Source organism: Grampus griseus, assembly GCF_964374135.1.
Source record: "Grampus griseus genome assembly, chromosome: 13".
In the NCBI taxonomy this organism is placed as follows: Eukaryota; Metazoa; Chordata; class Mammalia; order Artiodactyla; family Delphinidae; genus Grampus; species Grampus griseus.
The window spans coordinates 54,987,850-55,015,654 of NC_139007.1; the positions used below are offsets into that span (position 1 = coordinate 54,987,850).

At 33.4% G+C, this 27,805-nt stretch overlaps 1 protein-coding gene across 2 annotated transcripts in view; it reads right to left on the reverse strand.

The window, feature by feature from the left end:
- The window catches only part of PTPRK (protein tyrosine phosphatase receptor type K), a 569,144-nt gene that overhangs the window by 189,355 nt on the left and 351,984 nt on the right, over positions 1-27,805 (reverse strand). The gene's annotated exons all lie outside the window — the stretch shown is intronic.

Below are 27,805 nucleotides of genomic sequence, written 5' to 3' on the forward strand. Positions count from 1 at the left end.
ACATAAATGATTGGAAGTTTAAGAACCCATCTCTAAATGGGTCTTGCTTGCTTACTTATGTGTAAGTGTCCCTGTCTGTACACATGCACGCACATATGCACGTATGTATGTCAGAGAAGCAACCATAGCATCAGGGGTTACAAATATGGATTGCTGGAGCCAGGCTGCCGTAGTTTAAATCCTGGTTCCTTCTTTTAATAACTGTGTGACTAAAAAGAAGCACCTAATTTCTCTTTGTTTCCGTTTCTTTGCCTTTAAAATGGGGTTAATACCTCATCTTGATACTGTGAGAATTTAAATGAGTTAACATAGGCCTATAATCGTTTATCCGAATTCTGAACTTTGATGAAGTAATTTATAGTGTTTGGTCATCCCCCTTCTTTTTTCTGCAGAGGTATAAATGTGTCTGATCACGGAACGTTGCTCTAGTCCCCACTGGAGAGTTACTATGCTTTCATGTCTGAGCATAGACTATGGATTTTTCACAGTCTCCTTAAACTCCCTGAACACTATTGCATCCTTTGGACACTATCACTTTTCCTTTTAAAGAGGAAAGGTACTTCAAGACTTGTCAGGATTATCTCACCTCTTAAAACATATAAATTATGTTATTTATTATCATTTTTTACATATATTTATTACATTAATTGGTATATATACATAAAGTAAACATATGAAGTACATCACATTTGACTAAAAACAACCACAAGCACTACAAAGAATGACATTTTTCTAATATCAGTGACCTGATTATTTGTTTTAGATTGTTATGACAATCACCATTGTGGAATGGTCAAAAACATTCCACAATCATTTGAATATCTAATTTTCTCTTTCATCTAAAGGCATTAAATATAAATACTCAAGCAAAATAATTTTTAAAGCATCATGATAAAATGACAACTCTTTAATGAATGGCCTCTCCGTGTAGCTCTTATTGACTGAGTTGAGTTAATCCTGGGATGTGAACACACTTAACAGTAGAGGGGCAAGGCTGCTGAGGGAAGCCTGAGTACTTTTTCCACAACACACAGACATTTCAAGATAAATCGCCAGGAGTTAACTTACAGAGGTCTACATCTAAAACCACATGAAGCACTAGTGCTCTCAAATATTTGACTGTTTAAGTAACTTGAAACATATTTGCAGTGGCCACTTCGGATTTCTCTGTCTTCTTCGGAGACCTTTATCAAATCGTCATTTATTTTAGCTTTTCTCCCCTTTCTCTCCATTTGAACTGGAAACCTGTTTAATTCTTCTATTTCATTCACTTTGATATATACTACCCTTCTTTCCTATATGTATCCGGAAAATGTCACAGTTGGCAAAAGTCTCCCCTCACAAGTGATAATTTCTGAAGTTCCTTTGAACTGCTCAGGACTAATATACATGAAAATGATTTTGAGGGCCAAATGTGTTGCTTTCAATTTATTATATAGCATTCCTTTTAATTTCTGGACATAGATGGGGTCATCAATGAGGTCAAAATTAGTTTTAGGTGACAAAAGACACCGCTGAAATGCCTCTCTTAAATCTGAAGGGTTGTAAAATTCAGTACCCAACAAAATAACTTTCATGAAAAAAAGAAATGGATAGTATTATGAAAGGAAGATTCTAAAACCTAAGTTGTCAATTTCATCTCTGTGACTAATTGCATATACAGTGTACCCCCAAAAAGGTATGAAAATGTTTCAAGATTCAGTTTTTCACTTTTTTGATCCAATGAAGTAGATCCAAGTCCCAGACTAGAAACTTTCCACAGACTACATTTGGAAGCTCCAAGTAACTTCTCTCACCTTCCGGTTTCTTGCCCAGTATAAGAACCAACCAGTGAGGTTTACTCCTAACTGCTATATTCCTACAGAGCATGATAAAGCTGGATATGTTCAGTTAGTACAGTTTCTTAGCCAGCGGTACGAGCTAATTTTATATTTAAGGTATAAAATAAAAATTGTGTAAAACCAATTATTTTAATTCTTTATAAAACATCACATTCCAATGTGGTTATTGAAAGAAATCACAGAATGAAAAGCAAAGTTTATACACTTTCTGAAGCAGCAATTTGTAACTCTTGAATTTTAAAGGAAAATGAAGATGAACATAAAACAAAGTACATTGTCTTTAAAAGTTTGCTGGTGCCAATAAAGTCTATTTATTCCCCTGACAATCTCCTTACGAACCTGCTGTGAAGACAGAAAGATAAATGTAAGGTATCAATCATTTCTATGGTAATAGATTGTGATGTCAAAACAGAAAAGAATATAGATTTATAGTAAGAATGGGATGTCTGTAGATACAAAATTTGGCACAAGGTCTACAAAATAGACAAAAATGGCCGTATCGCATTTACTTATGTCCTGAGAGGTTTTTTCCCAGTAGCACAAATTATATATTGTTAAAGAAGTATCATGTTTCACTTATGCCCTGATATTTATACAATTATTCAAAATTATTCTTCTTTTTTCAGGACACTGAAAAACTCATTTAATTTGAAAAAGGATTACTACCGATTTATTATTACTCCTCTTACAACAAATAGACGTCATTAATGTCAAGTAAAATAACTGTGCACTTATACAATCCAAGAGATAGAGTAATAGAGATGTACCATATTCATTTTCAAGGGGAGCAATTTTACCCCAAGGGGATGAAAATTGGTTCTTGGAGGGGACAAAAAATATTACTCTTTTTTTAATATACAGTACATAAACAGGTATATAGTGTGTGCGTGGAATTAAAATTTCATGGGAGGAGATTTTAAAAATTCTAAAATGGCTCTGAGGGGAGTGGGTGACAATGAGAACGTGGTTATACTCCCATTAGCTAAGGAAGGGAGTCAGTAACATGTTACAAAGTAGAGGAACCACAAAGCCATGGAAATTTAACTTAAAGAGGGAAGAAGGAGTTTGGGCTCTCACACTGAGGAGACAGTTCAGTGGAAAAGAACTGAGTCAGAAGAATTTGAATTAAAGTTATAGCTCAAGTTTTCATTGGATGTCTGTCTTGTCCACATTTCCTTTGTTGAACTGGTGCAATAATGTAAATGAATACTTAGTACAGCGTCTAATGCACTGAAAATAATCAATACATGCTACTAAATAAATATTAATAAGTATGTAGTTTAACAAATTTATATTGACCACTTGAAACACTGAGGTGATTTAGTCTTCGAAAGCCTAGAAAATGATATTAGAAGATGGATTTAAATGAAAATAGTTTGAATATGAGTCCCTGAGCAAACAACAGAGTGATCAAATGAGTTACTGAAGGAAGCTTTAGAACTATTTCTATAAAATTTTAGGGGACTAAACCTCCATCTGTTCAAGATGACTTTTATACATTCATGAGCCTTAAGGAAAGGGGCTAGACCAGATGGTCTTGAATTCTCTTCCACCTCTATTATTTTCAAACCTCAAATAGTCTGTATTAAATATGCTAGCTTAAAATCATATATACTGGATATAATTGAAAGGATAAGACTCTAGCCCATGTTCTAAAAGACACAATAGCTTACATTTTGAAACAATTTGTTTAGCATGTGAAATTTTGTCAAAAATAACAAATGATGATTGCATTCATAATTAACATTTCCAGGGCTTTCTTGAGTATAAATCAGAAGGAAATAATATTTGATTGATGCATCACTGAAAGTTCATGTTCTAGTAGCCCTATGTGAATTGTCAGTGTGTATTCCATAGCTCGTTATGATTTATCTTCATCAGCCATAGGCCAAAATTACCAGACTCCAATTACTTTGCTTCCTAGATTCAAGAGAGAGGGAGAGAAATTATGTCATTCTACCACAGGAGATGGCTTAAAACGCCTGAGGTAAAGAAAGTAATCTACTGTTCTCTGACATTCACTGCCTGAAAGTCATTCACATTAACAACCATTCAAACTTGTTTAGTGCAAGCCAATTGCTTCTATTTCCCTCTTGTCAGTTACATTAGCTTCAATTCAAATTTAACTCTTATAAAATTAAAAAAAATAAAACTCTCAAAAAGCTTGACAGGGTCATATATGGGTCCTGACAGAACATAATGTTTCTGAATTTGCTAACTTTAATATAATAATTTTCAAATTTTGATTTTCACAAAGAACACTCTACCCTTTAGAATGTATGCTCATTTTCATTCTCTTATGTTTCACCCTGAACCAGGGTGTGATGATGGGCAAATAAATGTTTATCAAGATAAAAAAAAAATCCTTCATTTATACTACGTACAGCATCAGCAAAAAGAAACAAATGTTCTTAATTTCAAGCAAGACTATGTCATTATTACAAGATAGAGATTGTTACATTTCAAACTGCATAACATAATCTAATATTCTTTCACTAAGAACTATTATACTCATATAACAGACCATTAACTTCCAGACAATTTAGAGCTCACAAGGTTAACATCAGCACTAGAAAAAAGGAAATGGGGATGATATTTAAGTAACAGTAATTGAAAATATACTATTTTACAACCTAATGGAGATATTAGTTTTGATGTTTATCTTTTATGTAGGACTGCAAGACTTCGATGTTTTGCAAGCATTTTAACTGTTTGATATTATTTAAGACATAGATTTTACATATGTGAATAAAAATGCTATATAACACAACTACCAATGAACTGAATCTTAACCTTTTTTTTTCTAATTTTACTCATTTTATCTTGTTTTCTCCTCTATGTCTGTGGGTGTGTTTCTGAGTTTGTGTGTAAGAGAGAGAAAAAAAAGATAATGGCCTGGATCTTTTAAGCTTGACCAAGTCTATCTGTGGTAAGAAAGCCAGAATGTGGGCATAGCTAATACACTCACTAAAACTGTCTTAAACTTGTTACATATAGAGAAAGAGCCTGAGGTAAAAGCAATAGATCCAATTATATTTAGAAATAATTGTCAAATCCTGGGCAAAGGCTGCATTTCAATTCTGGAATGAGCTAAATACGTTCTTATGTGTTCAGCTAGTCAATGAGTAAACTCTCTTTCCAGTTAACTCTATCTGGGTGAGGTCCATTAATGTTCAAAATTGATCAGTGAAACAAATTACAGAAAGCTGCAAATATTAATAAGATCTGTAGAGTGTCATTCTCAGAGATGGTGATCAAGACCTCAGAAAACAATAGTATGTGGACATCAACAATGACATGCTTTTCCTTTTTCTTTTCTATGTGACTAGCACAATTTTAGGTGTTCTTATTACTTTATCACTATATCAGTAATTCTTCTTAGAATTATTTCAAACCATCAAAATGAAACCTAAGATTATTAAGGAATAGAACTGTGATGTTTCTACGCCATCATTTATTAAAACAAAATCCTTTTTTTCTAACAAGAAATTTTTGTAAATGCAGTTATCATTCTGCTTTTTCTCCACTGTGATGTTTTAAATGTCTTTGGGCTAGAACAGACATAAATAAGTTACCAATTTGTCTTTTCCCCTATTATTTGGGGTACATTTATTCCATAAAAATAAAACAATGTGATAAACAGATTGGTAGAAAAATATTTTTCAATTTCAAAGTTCAATTTCCCTTAGAACTTTATGCTTGATGGCAGAGAAAATGGAGAGATGCTGTCATATTTGGAAAAGGAAGGCTAAAAGCAAGCTGAGTTAGCTTACACTTACAGTAAAGGTTCCTACACTTTTTTATGTCATGACTCCCTTTGGCAGTCTACTGAAGTCCAGTCCTCTTATGAGAAGAAGGTTTACAAATGCATAAAATACAGAGAATTGCATTGGAAACAAGTTATAATGAATAGTATATATTATCTTTTAAATATGTAATACAGTAATAAATGTGTTTAGTAATGCATTAAATAGAGACAGGTCTATAAACTACTGCAATTTAAAAGTAGTGGTAACAGTAAGTGATATTTCAAGTTACCTACAACATCTGTAATGTGATATGAAAATATCTGTGATGTTTGTTAGAAATAAAGTCATCGATGTTACTAATACTATCATGGGTTGTGGCCTTTATTCACAATTAAAGGAAATACTCAGAGTTGGAAATTAGAGAAAATAAGATGTAATTTTTTTTTTATGTACAAATTCTCCAGCAGTCTGAGTTCAGTTCAAAAACACCCAGGTTAAGAACCCTTGTTTCAAAGGAATACTTTCCAGTCTCCTCCATCATCTTTCCTTACAACTCCCTCCCATCACACACACAAATCCCTCATGACTATCTCCAACCATTGTCTTCTAGAGGACATGCCATAACCAACTCTATACATCGCCCAGTAATGGCCATCACTGAAGCTACTATATGGCACATCTTACACATAAATATAGACATCCATGTATAAAGATATTCGAAAAGGAACTTTAATGATGATCAGAGACAGAGGCAATACTCTGACACAAATGTTCAAATTCAGAAAAATTTGTAACTCTCATCATGGAGAAAGTATGGCATCTGTTCTCAAATAAAGCATGATCCTATAGTCTTAGTTATTACAAGTTGTGACCCTATGTTTATGTCTCAGCTGCTTTCTCCATAAAAGAAAATCTTTACCCACTGGTTGTACTGGATTATTAATAGCTTTAGACTTTGAGTTTTATACATGATATTACATGAAATTGCCTGACCAGCATATTATGGTTTATTCTGGTAAAACTACAACTCTCCAGCACCTCCAACTTATGATAAAAAATATGAGTCGGCTTTGACACCATTAATACAGAATTAATATCTCCATCTTAAAAAAGTTATTAAATACAGAACTGGGTCTTAATTTCTGCATTCTAATCATTAGTTGGAATGAACTAGTTTGCTGATGTGCATTTAATAAATACTGCTTTAAAAAGGCATAAAATAAAGATACAGTTGGGGATGGTGGAAGATTAAAAACATTTAGCAAATCACTGAAGGTGGGAGGAAGGGCAGAGGAAAGGAACATTTGTAAAAAGGTAGACAATATACAGAAAAATGAAATTAGCTGAAGGAAAACAGGGAGACATTCAAGTGATTCCATATTTTCAAAGATATTTCAGAGAATAAAAATGTTCTAATTGTAAACAACTAAAGTTCAAAGAAGGGGCTATAAAACAAAAGGAGATGAAAATTAAGTTGCCACAATTCACAAAGAAGGAAATCCAAATGACCAAGTAAGAAGATGTTCAAGCTTGGGTTAATTAGGTAAATAATTAAAATATGTAAATATAAATTAAAATAACAAATTTCAGTTTTACACTCAGAGTGCCAAAAGTTAAAGTCTGACGATATCAAATACTAGAGAAGAAGTACAGAAGTTGGGACTCTAGTAATTGATGGTCAAAGTATTAACAAATATAAGACTTTGGAATGCAATTTGACAATTTCTAGTAAAAGTGAATATGGATATACCATATGACATTACCATTCCAATTTTAGTTATATACCAGAGGAAAACCTGTACATTCTAGAAGACGACATACAAAAAAATGTTCATTACAGCATTGTTTATAATTGAAAAAAAACTGGAAATAATGTAAATGACCATCTACAGAGGAATGGTACTAAATGACAAGTCACAGAGTGGAATAATTTTTCAGCCACAAGCTAATAAACTGGACTGATATGGTTCTACATGGATAATTATCAAAACTTACAACTAAGAGAAAAGGTTATTTGATATATTTGTTCATAGATTTAATACATTTTAAAAAATACCTTCAAAACACCACATTCTCCAAAACAATCTACTGGGAAAATTCCAGACAAAAGGGATATATCAAATGAAAAACAAAGGAGTAGATAAATCATGGTAAAATGACTGGTTACAAGCACTTAAATGTGGAAGTAGTGTGAAAAAGCAGTAAGAATTATGGCTACAAAATGAAATACAAATGTTACATAACATCACAATGTAAAATAACAATATTTCTGATACATTATTAATTAATAATTAGTGGTAGTGAACTAGGATATTCATGTTTATAGCAGAAAGTCAAGAGTTACCATCCAAAATAAATACTGAATTTCAAAAAATAATGATTTTGACCCTTTAATATTTATTTATGATCCATTTTCTTACCTCGTGTGATCTTTAAAACATACTTGACCTCATTGACTAGATTTGTTTTCCCATATTATAACAAACATAACACTCCCTCATACAAATCTCACAGATGCAATTCTACATGTTTTCATGGATATCCTATAAATTTTATGTGTGCAAGTTTATGTTTAGAATTGCTATAAAATCACCCAGGACTTTTTGGTGCATTGCATTGAATAAAACTTCTATGAAGGAAGGAACCAAAGAAAGAATGGAAAGAAACACTTGTGATGGGAAAATTTTACCTAGCTGATGGTCATTATTTTAGTTTTACCTACTTTCCTATTTTATTATATAAAAATTAATTAAATATTTATTGTTAAGAACTAGTGCCTATGGAATACATTTTACAAGTTATTTTATCCAACCATTAACCCTTTCCTCTCTCTTTTTCCTCTTTACACACATATGCATACATACACATACATGCACATAGAAAGTGATGCATGAAATGAAATTCACCAAAAGTTAATGATCAAATTTTTTTTTCCTGCATGATAGAACATTTAGGCGATTTTGTTTTCTTTTCTTGTACACTTGATTTCAACCTTTAAAACTATGATATGAATGCAATAGAAAAATCAAACTGACTTCACGGGCACTAAAAACAATTAGGAAATACAAACCTTATTTTTAAAATATCTACATACATAAAGTAATACAAAGCAGACCCAAAACCTACACACAACTAGGTAAGTAAAATAATCAAGATTTTCATAACCACTAATGAGGATATTTTTTAATTCTTTTGCATTGCCTTCACTAAGACAAACTTTCAAAAATACCTCTACCTTAATAAAATAAGTAATAAAGTTTATTATAAAGTTCATGTGGTACTGTAAATGAATATTCAAGGATTTATTAAAAATTAATGAAACTAAAACCTAATTTATCATCTTTGTAAAAGTTTATACAATAGAACAATTATAGTTCGATAGGTAAAAGATGACAAAAAAGCAAACAGATATGTAAAAATGGTTTAAAACTATGTGATATAGCATTGGATAGTTATCAAAATTCTGTGTGATAGATGAATCTCTAGATTAGGTATCAATTATATGAGTATTTTTTTCTAGATATTGATGAGGAAAAAGATACTAAAATTCTGACCAGCAAGTTTTCCTGTGGCTTTAATATTAACTGTTCACAGGAGACTAGCTTTTAGAAAATCAATTTGCTCATAGCCTCAAGACAAAATAATTTGGTAGCCACAAGAAGAAAGAGATACTCAAGAGGGTTGCCTGAAGGATATGCATTACAGACAGTCCTCTGACAGGCTCCATTTTATCCTTAAACCAAGGCTGAGCTCCAGAGAAGGTTTTTTTTTTTTTTCTTAGCCTCAGAATTAAGACAAGGTATATTTTCCTGAAGAAACTGACTTATTTATCTTATGAAACTATGACTTCTGTGGATAAGACTTTGGATCTTGGAGTCAGAAGAATCCAGATTCACATCCGAGCTCAACCAGTTAATAGCTGTGTGACCTGGGACAAAACTCTTAACTTCTTTGAGATTCCTCTCTGGCATACGTAAAATTGAACAAATCACCACTTTGTGGGGCATTGCAATAATTAAATAACATAATTACGTGTCAAATACTGAGCACAGTTCTTAGAATGCTGTAAGTGATTGAAACATTAGCTTTTTATTATAAACAAAATAAACCTGTGTTTTAGATTTTGCTTTTACTACTGATAAACACAGAACCAAATCCATGGTCTCCCTAATAACACCAGATTAGATGACATAAATGTTTGTTTGCTCTTATTACCCTCTAAATCTATCTGTTTTTTTTCCCCTAGTGTCCCTTTTTCTCCCAAGTTACTTATCAATTCCTTTTCTTCTGTTCAATCTTGTATATTCTAGTAAACCATCTCAAATTGTTCTTGAAATTAAAAAGGATGTAAATAACACATATAATTGTATGTAAATATATAAATAATAAAATAAAGACTATTTGAATAATGTTTTATATCCTGTAGAATCAACACTGGTATTATGTTTTCTGTTACTTAAGTTCACTTAGTTATCAATATCATCAAACAACAACTACCCACTTCAGGATTAAAATATACAAATTTCCAAAATTAATCAACAATGATAACAAAAAAAAACTTCTTTGGAATCATTCCAGTGTTTAACCTGAGACAAAGCCTGTACGGTGCCTTATAAATAAGTATATGTTCAAACCTCACCACAATACAAAATACTATTACAACTTGGTTGGTGAGAAAAGCAAAATGGCACAGAATATGTACAGAGCCAGGAAAAAACAATCCAATTTTAATAGTAAAGATTTCATTAATATCTTGATGGCAAGCAGTCTATCAAATGAAATCAATCTTAAAGGTACAAGTTTAAATTAAAAACTATACCAAAAATTTTTCCCCAAAAGTTTATTACATTGCTATTTGCTATGGAAAAAAGACTGTAATCATTAATTTCTAAATTAAAGTCATACATAAAATTATTTTTCTACTGTTATTCTTGCTACGCTTTTACTCAATATAGGCTACTTCACTGAGAAAGAATGATAAAGAGGCTAAAGACATGAATAATTCCTTTGTAATCTTGTTTGGGGGTTTAGAAAAACTATTGATTTTAGTCTGCATTTTCTAAAGTTAATATTTCCTAACTCAGTAACTTTATTTAAAATACAAACAAATCTTACCTGGCATATTAAGTTACCAGAGAAATGACCTCTTTCTCAGGAGTGCCACTTTGGGAGTTAGCACAGAATTCATGTGTCATCTTTTAAAGTAATAATGTAATAAACCTTTCATTTCCTCTCCACGAGATATATAGCAACTAAGAAGATGTAGCAACTGAAGAAGAAAAAAAGTAAAACAACTACTTCCAAACCAGGCATGATTGCAAAGGACATTTTAGGAGTACAAAACTTGTAACTATAAAATCATCAAAGCAAAAATGCTTTGTTTTTTTGTTCATACTTCACACCAACTCAGAGACTATGAATGACTCTGAGAGGCTACGGTTATAAAAACTATACAATAGGTCTTTTTAGAAAAAAGAGCTCCAGTAAGAAAGCAAAAATTTTGTGAATCCCTTAGACTGTACATTGGTGCATGTGGACATAGATGTGCACAGACAACTGAGAAAATATAAACAAAGAAGGAAACTACGAACATCCATGGAAAGCTTCCTTCAATTTCACTGTAAGACATTTTCTGGATATAATGATATAGCTTATAAAGGAACAAGGAAGTAGGATGAATTTGAACTCAGGGCAAGAGTGAGGGTAGGCTGGGGTGGGAAGAGAAGAAAAGGAAAATGGAAGAAAAATAACACCTTAAATAAAATTTTACTTTCCTCGATACAGTTAATCCAAAGTCATTTCAGCCAGAGTGTCACAACCTATATATGTATCAACTGGGTTTGTGTGATGAAAATTTGCCAAGCCAGAAGTGATGCAGTATTTGTCAAAAAGATTGAATTGCCCTTTCATATTAGTACAAAAAATGACAGTGCATGATTATTGCCACAAGCATGAGGTTGTTTAGGGATAATGTGAGCACCTTAACAGTAGGTAGTAATGGGAAATGTCTATCTCTTTTTCTTTCCTTTCAAGGTAGGCACTTTAACATGCCTTGTTACACTGCCAAACCATTTCTCACTCCAAACTTCTTAAATACTACCTCTCCAAGCCAAGGATATATTTTTAACTGAAGACATATGCACTATTCATTGCTAAAACCATAATATAATAAATGGTTTACTAGTCCCATGAAAATTAAAATATTGTGTACTGTTTGTAATATGGGAGCATCTATGCTCTACTGTTCTGCTGCATGCAGGTCCATGTTCATTTCTCTATTATTCAGACTTTCAATGACAGGTATATTAAAAGGCTGTGATTATACCCTCTTATTTTTTTTAAAAGGATATTTCTAACTCCTAAAGATGTCTGCATCAGATCAATTCGTGACTTTAAATTTAAAATAATAGTAATATTACCCAATTTTGACTTTACTGTTACAAATATATGTATACATATTTCTGTCAAAATATATTTCCAGGAGCTTAATAGATTTCCAACTTTGACACTTTCTCTCGGAGTCAATTTCATAATAGAGGTCATACCAACTCATCTTCTTAAAAGATAATAAAAGAGTTGATTAACCAACTTTAGAATGTATTTCGAGAATCCTTTCATTGAAATTGTACACAACTAAATAAATGATTAGAATAAACAGAGGTTTAAAAAGGGCTTACTGATTACTTACAAAATTACAATTATAAAATATTGCAACTGAGAGAAAAAGTGATCAGCTAAAAAAAGTAGAAATCCAATTAACCTAGCCCATATAATTAGCATTATACTCAAAGACTAAGGAATAGTTTAAGGAATAAATCACTAAAATTTGTTTTTGTTTTAATAATAGGTAACTGAAGAGTCATTTCCTTAAGAAGATATTTGTACTGCTGTTTTACAATACAATCTCAGTCTTGCCGACCTACTTTTTAGACTACAAGAACATTCCACTAAAATCTGACAAAGAAACACTTATTTTCTGCTATTCACTGAAATAGGTACTTTATTTCACTTGCTCTGGTGAAAATCCTTGGAAAGTCTAGTTATTTAAATTTGTCCTACAGAGGCTTCTGGTTTGAGGGTATAAAGAATCACAATAATTATTTTAGTTCATTTTCAAAGCACTCAAGTGTAGAATTTGATACAAAACTGAAAAAATAAGTTGTTATAACTCAAAGTTCTATTAGGATATCAGTGCAAACACAACTGTTTGTCCCATACTCGCATCCCAAAGAATGACCAAGCCTCTGCTGCTGTTAATCCCTCCTACACGTGCTCATGATCCTCTCCTGTCATGGTGTGGAGTTCCTAAGTGCATGCATTCTGCATAAGAACACCATGAATCTTTGCGATGAGGTACCAAAGGAGGTCAGAGAGCAAATGGGAAAGAGAACAGAAATGCACTCAACAGAGGGCAAGTTCGTCTAGGATCAGTTGGTGAAAACCAAAACTAAACCACATTTTGATTCTGCCTTTAGCATAATGCTCTGAGCTGCTCATTATGGGGAACACTTAAAACGTAACTACGGATGTCATAATTCGACAAACTAATCAGTCTTTTTAAAGTATATACTGATCAAGTTTAATGCATTTGTAAATAAAAAACAGCCACTGTATTTTTTTAAGTTGGTTCTACATAAAAACATTGAACAGTTTCAGTAATCTGAATAGTTCATGCAAAAAGATATTAACGTATACAATATAATTCAACCCTCTCCCAAATTTTTTTTAAATGTGGTTGAACAAAATTTACCTGAATTTCTAATTCAAGGAAAGCATACCCATGACTCCAACATCACGAATGAAATGGTGATGATGCCCCAATCTGTATATCCTGCTCTCTACCCTCTCTATTGAACTGTAGATCCATGAATATAACTGCCTACCCAATATCTCACTTCTAAAACTAAACATAGCAACCTCCCTTCCAACACTTTCCCAATGTTTTACCCCTTCAAGTTAAAACCTGTCACTATACCTTACTTTTCCAAGCCAGAATTCCTTCCAATGCGTCACAAAATTCTACTGATTGCAACTCTCAAATCTCTTTCATCTCTTCCTCAGCATTGGAATCCTTATCTGCACTGCTTCAGTTCAAGTACTGATCAATTTTTTGCCTAGACTGATATTAGAAGCCTTCTAAATCTCCTGAAATCTCCTTTCAATCCTTTTCCCAACAACCACTAGAGAAATATTTCTAAAAACCAAACCATTCTAAACATTTCAGTAAAAATATTCAAACTACATATTCTTTAACTATTCTTTAAAAATCACTCCCTTGAACAAAATATTCTAATGTATTAAAAAATAATGTTAAAAAGTTAAGATGTACTGATAGATGAATAAAAAGTTGGAAAGATCGATAAATATGTGATATAGGAAGTACAACAAAAGGAAAATTGTAGTGGTATTCAATGCATAATTCTTTCAGATATTCTGCATGTTAGTAATTCTTTAAATATTGGAGAAAAGTTGTTTTTAGTGAAATGGCTTGTTATGTAGAAATAGCTAATATTTACTGTGGGTTATTTCTGCGCTAAGTAAGCATTTTGCATGCATTATCTCTAGTGGTGTGCTGGAAAATGTTTAGCACTTTCAACATGGTTTTGGCTCTCCAGAAAACAGAGGAGGTAGTGAGAGAAAATAGTCCTGATTTGCAGCATTTGCCAATCTCCATGCTCTAATATTCCCACTACAGTTTTAAGCTTCCCAAGACAGAACTGGAAAAGATAAGCATTGTGTCGTATCACCAACATACAGATAAAATAGACATAGATAGTCTCAAGAACGTAGGTAATAGTTCACTATATTAAAATAGTTAGGAACCTTTGAGTATGTATTACTTTTGTTTAAAATATAATTGATATAATTGTAAGTTTGTATGATTTATTCTTTAATATTGATTTTAAAACTGGCTGGCAAAATTCCTGAAAATTTAACAATCAGTTCTCAGCTTTAGCACGTGACTGATTATCTCACAAACAGCAAGTTGGGCAGGTACAATTATTTATCATAATTTTACAGATGACAATATGAAACATTAGAGAGATTCTTACTTGCCCAGTAGTAAATATTAGAGCCAGCTTTTAATCTAGATTTTACTGACTCACAAATCTCAGCTCATAATTGCTCATGATCTGCTGCTTCATAAAATTCTACTCCTACTTCAAGGCTCCTTTGTGCTTCCATAAAGCCTGAAAGCACATCTATTATGCCACTTATTGGTCTAATTATTTACCTATATACCTACCTGCTAAACTCTCCAGGCAGCTCAGCAAAGATATGCAATCAGGCAGCCTGGATTTGAATCTAAGAGTTTACACTAGTGCCTGGTGCATAGTAAGTACTCAATAAATGGTAATTACTATGATCATGATTCCCCAGATTTTGAGTGGCTGCAGAGCAGAGTCTTCGTTTTAGAATACCCAGCACTTAAGGCACTATCTGGCATGTAGGACATACTCATGTAAAAGAAAACAAGAAAATGCAATCTGTGGGACTTCCCTGGTGGCGCAGTGGTTAAGAATCCACCTGCCAATGCACGGGACACGGGTTCAAACCCTAGTCTGGGAAGATCCCACATGCCCCGGAGCAACTAAGCCCGTGCGCAACTACTGAAGCCCGTGCGCCTAGAGCCCGTGCTCCGCAAAAAGAGAAGCCACTGCAATGAGAAGCCCGTGCACCACAACGAAGAGTAGCCCCCGCTCACCGCAACTAGAGAAAGCCTGTGAGCAGCAATGCAGACCCAACGCAGCCAAAAATATAAATTAAAAAAAATAAATTCTTCTTTTAAAAAGGGAGTCACATGAATGTTTAAAAAAAACAAAAAGTGCAATCTGAATAATAGTTTTGGTTTTCTCATCAAATAGCTGTAAGATGTTGATCAGATTACCTCACTAACTGAGTCTCAGTGTGCAGAATAGTGATAAATGGGGGACATGGACTTGATTAATTATAAAGTACTTTCTTGTGCTAAAACTGCATGACTGAATGCATGCCCTTGCTGGTCCATTAAAGTGTACTAATACAGTACTTACAGAGTAGTTGAAGAGTATGTGTCAAGTACTTTTCAGCCACGTAGAAAAAGGACAAGTGCATAATCCTCACTGCAACATTCACAATAGCCAATCACTGGAGTTAGCCTAAACTTTTACTAGAATGGTTAAATATATTCTAGCACATATATCCAATAGAATATTAAGCAATCACTAAAGATGATGGTTAGAATGTCCTGTAGAAACATGGGAAATGAGTTAATATCACAGCAAATAAAATAAGCAGAATGTAAACTGGTATATACATCTTAAAGAAAAAAGCATGGGCATGGAGAAAACTAATACTGCATTGACAAAAATGACAATAGTTGCATAAACACTGTAGTGTTGAAAATGCTTTTTAAAAAAATTCTATTTGTGAAATTTAGTGTAATGCTTTGTTATGGATAATTTATAAAAACTATTCAGGTGTATGTATTTTAATGAAGTCTTTACAAAATCTGGGACTTCCAGTAAGGCACCTCCAAAAAAATTAAGCTTAGGGATAGTTAGTGCTCCCCTAGCACATTTTCTCCTCCTAAGCAGAGCAAAGCTGGTTATTTTAGAGAGCAGACACATGCACAGTGCACACATATACCTATGATGTGGAATTCACCAGAAGAGAGAATGGAGAAACACAAAAGGGAACTCTGGAACAATAATTCTGCTTTTCAGTATTCCTCAGTTATACAATTTTTAAGGTGGTATCCAAATTGTTAAAACTGATTGCAAAAATTTTAACGGAAAACCTAAACTGGTTCATTTAAGCTGAGAAAATCAAATATTAATTTAATTCAATGAGCTGACCTGTTGTAAAAGTGACTGGTTCATTGATATAACTTAGCCTTACAAAAATGCATGTTTCTCTTGGTGGACAGTAAGCCAGAAATAAAGAGGAGGCAGAAATTAAAGGATTATCTGAGCAGCTGGAAGGAGTACTCAGAGAAAAACTTTTCTCCCTGTTGCTTTCCAGAATAAGCAGAGTTCTGTATTCTACTGATGTACTTTATGTGAGTTGGAAATACAGAGGAAAATAACCCATTTAAGTAAAATTAAATAGAATGAGTCAGTTTCCACATTCTGTCACTTGTTAGAAGTTAACTAAGTTACCTGTTAATTTTACTTTTAAAAACAAGATAAATGAGAGAAGTTGTCATCTCTTCACTTTTTGCCCAGCTCTACCATAGTGCTGGTAGGAGTTCAAAATTCACTGACTAAATGAAGGACAAGAGAACTGCTGGCCCAACCCATCAGAAAGTCTATGTTAATAATCTGATGTATATAAATTGTGTTTTAAGAAAACAAAGCTTCATGCTCTACAGCATCATCACGTTCCATGCTAATGCACGGTGAAGGAACAGCTATTGTTATCTTCATATTGCAGTTCTTAAACTACTAGAGTGAGCTCCAACATATCTGTCCAAAAATCACAAATTCATCAATATACCAATTTGTTTTTAAGTTACATTTTTTCCCAAAAGCTTTAAAATGCCATCGTATAATGGTGATAAAATGAGTGGCAGCTTAAGATTATGTTGTTCAGTACTGGATAAATTAAACCTCTAAAACATGTTCTTAAACTTCTTTTATTGTTATAATTTACTGGATGGCAAAAAAAGATTTAAAGAAAAGTTAATGAAGTATCTAAACAAACTTGTCAAAGAATACTGCCATTTATATTTCAAAACTACATATCCATTCCACTGTTCACCTGTAAGATATATCTTAGAGAAGAAAAAGGTATAGCAAAGCAATATATTATGATTTCCAATAAATGTTATCGTAAGTTTTGAGCAAGCATCCTATGTATATGGTGCTCTTGACTTAAGAAATGCCTAATAATTGGCAGAGAAATTATTTCACTTTCCTTCTATAATTACTGTTAAAAGGGGATCCTATTATATATATACATATATATATTATATATATATGTATATATATAATATGTTAAAACAAAGGTATTTTGACAATAAAGTATTATAGATTCACATGTAAGAGTACAAAAAATATGATGTTCATATATTTTAACAGTACCAGCTTAAAACTACAATAACACATAAAAATAAACTTTTTTGATGACTATTTTTTTATTATGAAGTATTACATAGAGGTAGGAAATAGTAACAAAGCCAGAGAATGAAAGATGAGTTATTTTAACTCAAACTTCACCCATATTATTTGGCTGAGACAATTAAAATGGACATCACTCAATGATTTCTAGGCCATATCATATGTAGTGACAGCTGAATTTGCACGTATCTTGCTTAGGGTGACATGAACGCATGAATTTCTGCCCTTTGAAGTTCATTTTTTGTTGGGTTCACAAAGTGTAACATAACTTACAATACCCGAGATTAGAATCCACTCATTATTTTTCCTTCAAATATGCTTTTTTCTCCTCTGTAGTTTATATACAGGTTGGTGCAAAGGAAAAAGGATGGAAGAGTCATCCTTACAGTAATTATTAGCTATAATAAGGCCGTATCTTGTAGGAAGACAGTGAAGATCAAAAAATGAAATTCTCAGAGGATGATCACATCCTCAGATTTTAAGAGTAAAGTTAAATTATGAAAATAATGATACATCTTTATAAAGTAATTTTTTCCACTCAAGAAATCGTACAGAATGACCAACACTCTTCAAAAACACTAACTAGAATGGTTCTAAATAAGTGAGTTCCAAAAATAATAAGCTGTACTCCTCCCCCACCAAACCCTGCTCAAGAAAACGGGATTGCAATTTTTTTTTTTTTTTTTTGCCAAAGCCTGACTTTAAGAATTTTGCTTTTTATTCCAAAGCAAAGAAAATAAATTAAAATTCAAATAAGGAAGTAAACAGGCAGTGACAACTGAAGACACAGGTAGATTCTCCGGGTAAAAAGGAAGAAAATCAAGTACAAGTCTGTGCACCAGTGTAACCACAATGGCACCATTGAAGAGGTCTGAAGTTCACAGGCTGAGTCTCTTGAGCCCATCCTTCATACAGAACACATCCTTTAGTGTTTGATCAATCTTAACCCATAGCTTCTTTTTTTTTTTACATCTTTATTGGAGTATAATTGCTTTACAATGGTGTGTTAGTTTCTGCTTTAAAACAAAGTGAATCAGTTATACATATACATATGTTCCCATATCTCTTCCCTCTTGCATCTCCCTCCCTCTCACCCTCCCTATCCCACCCCTCTAGGTGGTCACAGAGCACCGAGCTAATCTCCCTGTGCTACGTGGCTGCTTCCCACTAGCTATCTATTTTACGTTTGGTAGTGTATATATGTCCACGCCACTCTCTCACTCTGTCACAGCTTACCCTTCCCCCTCCCCATATCCTCAAGTCCATTCTCTAGTAGGTCTGTGTCTTCATTCCCATCTTGCCCCTAGGTTCTTCATGACATTTTTTTTTTTCTTAGATTCCATATATATGTGTTAGCATACGGTATTTCTTTTTCTCTTTCTGACTTACTTCACTCTGAATGACAGACTATAGGTCCATCCGCCTCACTACAAATAACTCAATTTTGTTTCTTTTTATGGCTGAGTAATATTCCATTGTATATATGTGCCACATCTTCTTTATCCATTCATCTATTGATGGACACTTAGGTTGCTTCCATCTCCTGGCTATTGTAAATAGAGCTGCAATGAACATTTTGGTACATGACTCTTTGAATTATGGTTTTCTCAGGGTATATGCCCAGTAGTGGGATTGTTGGGTCATACGGTAGTTCTATTTTTAGTTTTTTAAGGAATCTCCATACTATTCTCCATAGTGGCTGTACCAATTTACATTCCCACCAACAGTGCAAGAGGGTTCCCTTTTCTCCACACCCTCTCCAGCATTTATTGTTTCTAGATTTTTTGATGATGGCCATTCTGACTGGTGTGAGATGATACCTCATTGTAGTTTTGATTTGCATTTCTCTAATGATTAGTGATGTTGAGCATCCTTTCATGTGTTTGTTGGCAGTCTGTATATCTTTGGAGAAATGTCTATTTAGGCCTTCTGCCCATTTTTGGATTGGGTTTTTGTTTTTCTGATATTGAGCTGCATGAGCTGCTTGTAAATTGTGGAGATTAATCCTTTGTCAGTTGCTTCATTTGCAAATATTTTCTCCCATTCTGAGGGTTGTCTTTTTGTCTTGTTTATGGTGTCCTTTGCTATGCAAAAGCTTTTAAGTTTCATTAGGTCCCATTTGTTTATTTTTGTTTTTATTTCCATTTCTCTAGGAGGTGACTGACCCATAGCTTCTTAATTCTACCCATGTCATTTTCTTCTTCGGATATTCTTATGTTATTATCACTTAAGACATTATTAAGATATTATTTTACTGCTATTTCTACTTCCTAATATCAAATAAAAACCTAGGACCAGAGGGGTATCCAGGATATTTAATGGAACTGATGCTGTTATTCAAATCATTTTCACCTGTCAGCTTTACTGCATATGCAAAATTCAATAAAAACAAATGAAGCCAATAAAAAGAGTACTTAATGATACTGTTAACAGACTCAGCATGTAGTAAAGTACTGTGGATAAATTAAAAGTGTCATTTTTACTGGTACCAAATGCTTTCTAGCAACGAAATAAGTCAAAAGAAGACAATTTTAAGCTGAAAGCAGCCCAACTCTACTTAATTAGTTACACAGCTATTAGAAAACGTGCCATAAACTGTACGTATGGTTAAAAGTACACCCCATGCCTGAGGCAAAAAACAAAAGGGGCAGTGGGAAAGAGGATTTCATATTTGTTTACCTTTCATGACTCTTATACTGGGGTTCCTAGCATTATAGACTACTAGGAGACTTAACAGAAGTTGCTTATATTATAAATTAATCTCTCTCTCCATTGAAATTTAGAATAACATTGCTATCATCCATGGGCCCCAGAGAATTCAAAAGCAACCACACAAATTACTTGGATAATTTAAATTAGAATGTGAGGGACTTCCCTGGTGGACCACTGGTAAAGAATCCGCCTTACACTGCAGGGGACGCAGGTTCGATCCCTGGTGGAGGAACTGGGATCCCATATGCCGCGGAGCAACAAAGCCCGTGTGCCACAACTACAGAGCCCACACACCCTGGACCCTGCAAGCCACAACTAGAGAAGAGAAAACCCACATGGCACAACTAGAGAGAAGCCGGCGCACTGCAACTAGAAAGAAACCCCAGCGGACCGCGCGCCAAACGAAAAAAAGATTCCACATGCCTCAACAAAGATCCTGCATGCTGCAACTAAGACCCAACACAGCCAAAAAATAAAATAAATAAATAAATAAAATAATAAATCTTTTTAAAAAAAATTAGGATGTGAATTATATTTTCAATTTAATGCCTCCATCTGTGCATATAGTTTCCGTATGTGTTAGAAGAAAGGAAAAAGAGAAGGCAAATCATCCTTACGGTGACTACCGGCTGCACATCGTTTTATACATTATTTCACAGTTAAGGAATTAGGGATAAGGCTAACAGAAGTGTTAATCCAGCTGTGTTCAGGAAAGAATGGTTGATATTGTTTTCAAACATATTGCTTGAGAAAAATGGTTTTGGGGTCAGAAATGAACCCCCTCATCTCTGGAGTTCCAAAGTGCTTTGTATTTTTATTATATAACTTACTATACTTTTATTGGTATTATGGTTTCTTACACTAGACTGTCAGTTCCTGAAGAGTAGGAAGCCTGTCCTACTAATGTTGTATCTTCTACAGTCCTCAGCATGGCAATGTATACAACTCCAACCTCAATAAAATTTATGAAGTGAATAAATATCCCACCAAATACACAGTAGCTCTTGAATTTCTCTCCAATCCTTCATAATTTTCTCCTCTACAATAATGTATTATACCATGGATTTTGCATGCGCATTAAGGACACTGGCTGACCCACATATTTGAAAAAGAAAAGTAAATCAAACAATAAAGTAAGTTAGATCACCTATAAAATATCTTTAAAATCCCTTTAATGAAAGGAACTTTGATTATTAGAAATGACAATATTTCCAGGAATTTATAGATATCCTATTTCTGATCTACAGTAAGAGAGACATGCTACAGTGAAGATAATAGACAGCATATTTTGATTATAAGCATGATTTCATGGTTTTTCCGCTCCCAGTCTTTCCTTAGTTCTAACTCCTCTTCCACAGAGAGATGAACTTTCTAAAAGCAAATCCAGTAATGTCAATCTGCTTCTTAAAAACAACAGGATAGCAGCCTGGGCTACATTAGCCCTGGCCACATCCCACCTGCAGCTTCTGTTCTACCACAGCCCAGAGTCAGCCAATGCTCCATCTATTTTCATAATCCAAAAAACATCAGCAATGTTAACAACTGGGATAAGCATATGGTCCCGTCTGTTTTTTATTCTGTTTTCTGTTCTTTCTGCCTTAAAAACTCATAGTCAATTTTTAAGATCCAGTTTAAAAGCCATCTTTTCCTGGTGACAGCTTCTCGGAAACACTTTCTTGAAAAACAGGAAGAGCTTCACTGCTTTCACTTTGCATTTTACTCTTTGTTTATAGGGCTGTCCCTCGTGACTACTAGGAACTTAAGTGCAAGGCACTGCTTGTATAACTTTGAAGACCTAGTACTTAACCCAGTGCTGTTAACAAACGACAAAGCCAATAAAATTTCTCTGAATAGATAAATGTTTTTCAAACTGAAATATTCCCTACAGAATCTGAAAAACAAAATCAGGTTTTACTCACTAAAAAAGAAAAAAAAATCTATAAGAGGGTTTTACTCTTTTAGATTTTTAAGAAAATTGAAGAACTGTTGTTTTCCATTACTTTTCTTATGGCTTTTTAGATTTAGTTTTTTTTACTTCAATAATAATAGCATTGCCTTTAAAATTTTTTGCTCAAAAACAATAAAGAAGCCATGTAAAAATCATATTAATAAATTTCAAAAAAAATTTTAAAACAAGCACTGATATAAGCCTTCAACTGAAATCAAACCATATGGCAACCTTATACTGTTAAACCATACCAATTCTTACAGAGCTGTTTATTTTGTTTTTTGTTTAACTGCAAGGCTGAGTTTCAATGATAAATAGTCTTTGTGATTGATAACTATCTTAGACCACAATAAAAATCAATATATGGTTCCACTTTGCTGATGATACTATAGCTAAAAGGCCAAAATTTAATTCCTTGCTCTGTGGTTTCTGGTGTATGCCTGAGTATTGTTTTGTTTTGTTTCCTTCCATTTTGGACTTAGGAGAGAAAAAAATGCAGTTTTAGCAAATGTTTACGTTTAAAATAAGACACTCTCTTTTTCACTGCTTCATAGATCTACATTTTTCAATGAGAATTGCCAAGAGCACTGAACTTCAATATAAGAGTAGAGAGTAGCTTTCCCAACTGTGTAAATATACTACGTTCTGGACACCCTGAACTCTTGACTTTCCCTAGGAAGAAGATGCTGTTAAAATGTCAGTTAATCATAAAGCAGTGCCACAATGGGTTACCCAGAAGCAGAAGGCAATTTAAAAGAGCAATTTTAACATGCAATTGCCAAAGCAAGCAATGCAGACAATTTCTGATGATGGCATATTTTATTTCCATTTAATAAGAGAAAGAGAAAACTGTATTTTCTTAGCTTCTGTACCAGATGGTATACCTAGAGGAAATAGACACACTGAAAAAACAAGTGTGCTTTCTTTGACTGTTCAGTGGAGTTTTTGAATTATTTCCCATTTAAGACAATGTCACATTTATACCTTTTTAAAAATGTATAAAATGCCTGAAAAAGCATTATGTGAACAATAACATGGGTCAGGCTGTAAGCTAACAACGAAGTAATCATACCCCTCAGGCACATAGAGAAGCATGAGGCAAGTGTAGGTGGCTACAGGCACCAGAGGCTGTAATTACCACCTCTCCTAACTTGAGTAACCCTGAAGCAGGTAATTGCACTTACCAAATGATTTTAATGTACTTCAGAAAGAAAACAAAGACACAGCTTTGGCAACTAGGTAGGACATTTTCAGAAAAGAATAATGTAAAACATTTTTTACACTTCTTTAACTGTTTAAAATATTTAAGAGTGTATACTTGAGTGTCAACACACTAATCAATTGTGCTTTTAATAAAATTGAAGTTGCAAACATTAAGCTATGTTTTCTCAAGGAATAATTCAGCCATGAAGATTCAATTTTTTAAAATGTACATCCCTCCCAGACGTCATACTTTCATTTACTCAGGCTACACTCTTCTTCTGAAAGGGGGTGGGGGTGGGAAAGATCGCCTGTAGTAGGAGAAAGACGGGAAAAAATTCAGGCTTTTCAAGTTCCAGAAAATGGGTGTGAGCCCCAGTTGCCCAGTTGCCTGAGGTTAGCCAAATCATTGTTTTTCTTTTGTTTTTCTTGAATCTTAGATTCACCAGCTACAAAATTGGGATAATAATATCCAAATAATTATAAAGCAGTACCAATCAATACTGAATTATGAAAATCTACACTTGCATTTAAAATACAAAATATACTCATTAATACATAAATAAAACCATTTCATTAATTTGCTGTAAAATTATTTATTGACAGATCTCTGCCAAGAATGAAAAAGTTTACTATTGCCAGAAGTAAAATTTCAAAGGCTTAACTACATTAAAATGGAGTCTTTAAGACACTAAAGAGTAACTAATTTACTCTTTGATAGCTCCCTAGTAGTCAAAAATTGTTCCTCTGTGATACACCAAAATAAAATAAGAATTTCTGAGAGAATGAAAGTAATCATCACCCCTTTGTTACTTATAAGAAATTCATGTGAAATTGATATCAGACACATACATATAGCTAAAAAAAATTTATACTTATCTTCAAAGGCTTCTTGGTGGTCTAACATGTAGAATGCATTAAAATAGCTATTTCAAAACAATAAATATTTACTCAACCAGATGATATTAATGGTAAAACACTACCCTACACCATGACATTCTCCTAATATTTGTTAAAATGGAATGGTTTATAGAACCAGTATTCAGAGTTTGCACAATTTAATAGAATTAGATGGGAACTTCTCCAAAAGTTATGTTTGGTGTCTTAAAGGGATCATTTCCCCAGACTATGAATAATTTTTGTACTAAATATCAGATAATATCATAGCGTAAGTTGTGTTCTATTTTGTTGTTATAAAACACCAGGCTGAGTCTAGTGATGATGCTGGTGTTGGTAGGGTTTGAGGGATCTTAAACCTGGGGAAAGGAACCTTGAAGAGAAGTGGATGGACATCATAAATTTAACCTTTACTGACTCTGTATTTAGACATGCAATGTTTATCAATTATATCCAACTTCTGCTTTTCAGGATTATTTAAAAATTAATAGAATATATAATTGCATAAGCTTTCCCTCTTTTTCTAATAATAGAGCAAGATTAGTAGACATTCCTATAAAACAGTAACCAGTTTCTCTACAATTTACAATGTACCTGGAAATCTAGTTTATAAGCACTTTTTTTTTTACCTTAAAACCTGCATCAAACACACCTTGTGAGGACATAAATAAATTAATAAAGATATGTGACAAAGACTCACCACATGTGAAAGATAGTTTTAAAAAAAACTTTTTACATTTGGAAGTAAAACTACAGATGAGTGAGCTTGATACCATTGTATGCCACAGAGCCCACAACTTAAATGTTTCTCAAATAACATATCAGAAAAAAAGACCAATATTATTTCAAAATGTCAAGACATTTATAAATTTGAAAGCACCTATGAGTGTAAGTTATTTTTTACTCTATCCCCTCCCATACAGATGAGGTTATTCTCAAAGTAAAATATCTCAAACACTTTACAGTCCTATTTTTACTTACTGCAGCTCAATATGCATTCTGAACATAAGTATTCAATAGGGATAAGTCAATGCTCATCAACATGTTCTTTTCATCCACTTAATAGAGCATAACTAGCCTTAAAACACAATTTCATTATCCATTCACCTGTCAATGGACATTTAGGTTGCTTCCATGTCCTGGCAATTGTAAACAGTGCTGCAATGAACGTTGGGGTGCACGTGTCTTTTTAAATTATGGTTTTCTCAGGGTATATGCCCAGTAGTGGGATTGCTGGGTCATAAGGTAGTTCTATTGTTAGTTTTTTAAGGGACCTCCATACTGTTCTCCATAGTGGCTGTATCAATATACATTCCCACCAACAGTGCAGGAGGGTTCCCTTTTCTCCACACCCTCTCCAGCATTTACTGTTTGTAGATTTTTTGATGATGGCAATTCTGACTGGTGTGAGGTGATATCTCATTGTGGTTTTGATCTGCATTTCTCTAATGATTAGTGATGTTGAGCATTCTTTCATGTGTTTGTTGGCAATCTGTATGTCTTCTTTGAAGAAATGTCTATTTAGGTCTTCTGCCCATTTTTGGATTGGGTTGTTTGTTTTTTTTATATTGAGTTTCATGAACTGCTTATATATTTTGGAGATTAATCTTTTGTCAGTTGCTTCGTTTGCAAATATTTTCTCCCATTCTGAGGGTTGCCTTTTCGTCTAGTTTATGGTTTCCATTGCTGTGCAAAAACTTTTAAGTTTCATTAGGTCCCATTTGTTTATTTTGTATTTTATTTCCATTACTCTAGGAGGTGGGTCAAAAAAGATCTTGCTATGGATAAAGAAGATGTGGCACATATATACAATGGAACACTACTCAGCCATAAAAACGAACAAAATTGAGTTATTCATACAGAGTGAAGTACGTCAGAAATAGAAAAAGAAATGCCATATGTTAATGTACATATATGGAATCTAAAAAAACAGTACTGATAAACCTAGTGGCAGGGCAGGAATAAAGACGCAGAGTAGAGAACGGACTTGAGGACACGGGGGGGAAGGGGAAACTGGGATGAAGTGAGAGAGTAGCAATGACATATATACACTACCAAATGTAAAATGGATGGCTAGTGGGAAGCTTTTCCACAGCACAGGGAGATCAGCTGGATGCTTTGTGATGACCTAGAGGGGTGGGATAGGGAGGATGGGAGGGAGGCTCAAGAGGGAGGGGATATGGGGATATATGTATACTTATAGCTGATTCACTTTGTTGTACAACAGAAACTAACACAACATTGTAAAGCAATTACACTCCAATAAAGATATATTAAAAAAAACCCACAGTTTCATTTATTTGCCATCTCCATTGGCCTTCACACCAATGGCCGATTTCAAATAATTCCTAAGTTAAAAAATTACATTATATTAACAACACATTGTGTGGTACTGTAAATTTTTAAGGATCTATTTTGATGAAACAAAAAAAATAAGAAGGCAGATGAGGTATTTAAAAGAAAGAAGTTAGGGCACAAAAAGTCACAAGGAAGATCTCTGGAATAGTAAATCAACACTTATTATTTTAATTTGTGTATACCTTATAAGGATTAAATGTAGGCAGAAAAAGGTAATTTTATCAGAAAATATGTGTAGGCAATATCTTCAGTAAAATGGACATCACTATTCATCTTTTTATGTTAGCACTGGATATTAATTTTGGAAGAGTGAGCTACTTCTCAGTTTCCATACTGTCTCCTTTTTAAATTATTTCTCTGACTAGTTGAGGTTGTAGAGTTAAATTGTTTTTCCCCTCAGGAAGTTCATCTACTACAATAAGAATAATTTGTCACATTACCTAGAATGAAAAGACATAGCTGTACAACAAATTTGAAAAGCAATTTGTGTGATTTAGGCTGAGCCATGGAGACTTACCCAGTGTTTTTGAGGTTAAGCTATTTTTCAACCACAGGATAAATGTATGACACCAATCAGCAAATTACTAGACTCTATTGTCTACATCTGAGACTAATGATGGAGCCGTTAAGCTTCCTATTGGTGAGCATTTTTCAATATTAATATATGAAATATATTGATATTTACAATTAATATATAAATATTAACATATAAAAATTGAACCAGAATAAAAAATATTTAGGGATGACAGTGCATTAGGTAATTGCATGGATTTTGCTTTGATCTTAGATCAGTACTCTTGGTGGGTAGCCTCAGAATACTGTAACTGCTAAACAGATGTTAAAGAAACGAAAGACATTTTACAGGCATTTACATTTTCATAGATCCTCATGGTCTTAGTTTTCAATTTTCAGAACCTAAATCTATAAATGTTCAAGACGCATAGACCCAGGTACTAACTTTGCAGGTGTTTCAACATAATGCTTGATGGATAAAAAATG